The sequence below is a fragment of the Scatophagus argus genome, chromosome 15, assembly GCF_020382885.2.
Source record: "Scatophagus argus isolate fScaArg1 chromosome 15, fScaArg1.pri, whole genome shotgun sequence".
NCBI classification, from domain to species: Eukaryota; Metazoa; Chordata; class Actinopteri; family Scatophagidae; genus Scatophagus; species Scatophagus argus.
The window spans coordinates 13,066,369-13,070,199 of record NC_058507.1 but is presented as its reverse complement, the minus strand read 5'-3'; positions in this window follow the sequence as shown (position 1 = coordinate 13,070,199).

The window sequence follows — 3,831 nt, the reverse complement described above, 5'->3', positions numbered from 1 at the left end:
TGTTGTAAACAACAGTTAAGTGCAATCAGACATGATATCTGCATGGGTATCTGATGTGGTAACATTGTGCCACACTATCAGTCAAGTTCACTGAGAATAGCAGTACACTGCTGTTAGCACCAGCCAACATATCAGTAATACACGTCATTCTTAGCTAACTGACTGAAGGCACTTCAGGTCAGGACCCTTGTATAAATGGAGGAACAACTGCAGTCATAATGAAAGTTCAGTGTTCTGCTGTTTAAAGTTGCCTCCTTTAGGGGGAAGTGAGCGCCTCCACTTGAACATTTGGCTGCACTTGAATCCCGTAGCCTTCATGGCAGCAGCACGAGTGATTACTCCTGCGCAGCCAGCCAAAACACAAAAATCAATAAACAATCTCAACGTTTCTGAGGGCCTTTCGTCTGACTTAATAAATGTCTCAATCCACTGTTATGACTTCATTTTGCCTTAACGTCTTCTTCATGTGCATCTTTTGCCGATCAATTAGAGAATGGAGTGCCCCTTCTGTCACGGCACATGCCCTCCATCCGCTGGAGTGTGCACACCTGCACACACACAGACACACACACATCCCATGCTCGAGCACAAGGTGAACTGATATTTTAATCCTTGAAATTAGATACTATTTGAATGCAGTCACTTAAATGGCTCATTAGAGAATATACTATCCACTCCCTTCAGGTTATTCTACATCTAATTTCATCAAGTCTCAATTTGGGGTAAGAATGATTTTTCTCATCAGTAGATAAAGATGTTAGCATTCTTTGCACTTCTTTGCTCTGATAGACATCCCATGGAGCAGTGTGGTGCTCAGGTCCAGCCAGGACACAAGATGTATATGTAGTCTAAATGTCTGAGAGAGACACCATTTCCAGGCTGTCAGTGACAATGACGACCACAGGATCTTTCTCTTCAGGCTGCTCTTGCTGTCACAGGCTCTAATCCTGGTGCTGCAGGGATGACAGGTGAGTGGTGCCAGAGTCCCTGGTCTGTGACTGGAAGCTCCAGGAGAATTTCATGCACACTCCTCTCTTGTCTCCCATCGATTCTGCCACTTCCCATTATTGTCAATCAGAGCGGCAGTGTCTCCACGGGAGGAGCTGTGCAGCAGGCGCTTGCCAGGGCAGTGGGGTGCAGAGAGCAGCAAGCTGCACACCTGCCAGCCACTACACCAGTGCAGGGCCACCAGGGGCCCCTCTCAAGAGACCGCCTGGGCAGCATGCCACAAGTGAAACCTTTTGCTTTGCAACACATAATGCACATGGCTGAGAAACACAGAGGGGTTAACCCTCTGGAGCAGCTTTGTGTCGACAAAAGGAGCAGCTGAGGCCCTTGCCGCAGACATAGTTTCACAAGGCTGTCAGCAGGAAAGCAATGCTGCTCTCTCAGACATGACCACCTTGTTAGAAAAATGACATAATAACAATGACAGGAATAATGAAACAGAAGTCAAACACTGTTCTGAGGGCTAAGGAGGGTTTGGGAGGTCCGTAAGTGATCTTCCTGTGCAGCCACATCCCCTGGCAGCTCCTAACCCTGAGTGGGCCACTGGCGTGGTGCCGTGCAGGCGTTCTGGTCAGGTAAGGCAACCATGCAGCGGCTATAAGCCCTGGAGATTGATGGGAGTGGTGCCCTCCCTCCCTGCGCTGTAAAAGATTATCCGCTCACCCGCTGGAAACAAAGCTGTGATGGAAATTCGTCTCGCATCATCAGCAACAAAATATCTACACGGGGAAGCGGGAGTCTCTCATTTTTCATGGGCTATATATTAAATAAAAAAAGGTATTAAAGAAAAAGGGAAAGGGGTGGTCTGAGTGATAGCACTAGTTAGTATTTTTTTTTTTAAATGGGCCACTTGAATCAGGGAGATTATACAGTTTTTATTGGCTGTCAGGAAACACAACTTTCTGCGTACTTCACCCGCTGAAGCTCGTAACCCTCTGATTAGAATGCCAGCAGAAATGAAAAGGGATGGTGCTGCTGTAAAGAGGAGGAGCAGCAGCAGGACAAGCACAGATGCCCTGGAATCTGCTCTCCCTCAAATACACAAGAGGATCAACACATGCACGCCAATAAAGCACGGAGTGAATGAACAGGCTGCGTACGAGCTCCAGATAGAATTTATACACCAAGTTTCACAGTCAGATCTGGTGTCAGAGACTGAGCCGTGCCCATTCTGAACCGGATACATGAGACACATCAGGCAGAGTGTTATCTCTTGCTAAGTGAATATTGCATTCAGCTGATATGTGATATTTGAATTTCCCATTAGGTGGGGGGAATATGTGTCAGAGTGAAAAAGCTCAGTGATCCTTGTTCATTTCAGAGCAGGCAATGAATGGAAACCTGGCTTCACAGTTGCAGTGTGTCATAGTAGTGATAAGGAAGAAGTGACGGAGGGGGTGTCTCCTGGGTGGGGTGACTACTAGGAACACTGACTGCTGTTACTCACAGGGTCACCTACACAGGAACTCACATGTCAATTTCAAGGCTAACTATCATTATTACAAACTTAACCAACTCAGCTTGATCACTATGATCTTCTCCAGTGGTTTAAAAGTGTTTTTTTTTTTTTTAAGCCAGAACAGATAACCTCACAAGTAAAGCAGCAGATTGAAATCGGTCATTATATCGACTTGAGAGACTCGAGTCTGTTCACGTCTGTCAGCTTGTTCAAACTCAGCTTTCAATTTCCCACAGTGGAGAGAGAGTAAGAAAGGGTAACATCAAACTCCCAAACATGACAGAGCTGGCTCTTTCTGGAGAGGAAGCCATTGATTTTTCCTCCATTTCACCATCAATCTGGTGGAGAAGAGGTGGCTGTGGGTGCTCAGACAGCTGATGATGTGATTTGTAACCGTGGACCACTGGTGAGTGAAGAGAATTGCTCCGACTCTCAACACGTGGCAAAGTGACTACCACCATCTTCAGCATTCAGCCGCAAGATTAACAGTGGGGGATCTACTGATAATCTCAATCAGCCAAGGGAGTATTTTCTCTGTCGGCCACACTGCAGCCACACTAACATTTGTATTCAACAGAAACACTGTCGAATCTTGCAGGGCTTGTGTCACTGCAGTGGCAGCTACGGATGGAAATGTCATTCTGCTGGTTGGTTGGTCAATTGGTCAGTCTGTCTTCCTCTTCGGTCTGGACTGAAATATTTCAACAACCATTGGCTGGTCCCCAGAATATGAATTCTAATGACTTTTCTTCTAGTGCCACCATACAGTCTTACATTTGTGTTGTTGAGTCAAATGTCTCAACTATTGGATGGATTACCATTAAATTTGGTACAGACGTTGACAATCCCCTCAGGATAAACTTTAATCACTTTAGTGAACCCTGAACACCAAACTAATGACATTTCCATTGGCCTAAGCTTGTTTAGTGCTAATTAGCAAATGTTAGCATGCTCGCGCACTAAACAAAGACGGTGAACATGATAAACCTTATGGATGCTTAATTTCTGCATGTTGATATTATTATTGTTGTGAGCTTGCTAGCATTTAGCTCAAAGCACCACCGTGGCTAAGCCTCACAGAGCAACCAGCAAGGCTGGACTTAGTCTCATTTCTTGTGCGAACATGTCTCATTATTTAATTTTATTTTCTTAAATCTTAAATCTTCACCCTTTGTCTATTCATATTTTGTTTATTGCATTCTATTCAGTGTACAATTTCTAAGGTTTGTTTTTAATGATTGTTAAGCACATGGGAAACCTGGTTTTGAAAAGGTGCTGTAAAAATTATTATTCTTATTATTATTATTATTATTATTATTTTTATTATTACTACTTCTACCAAAAAATCTGCACATACAAGTCAG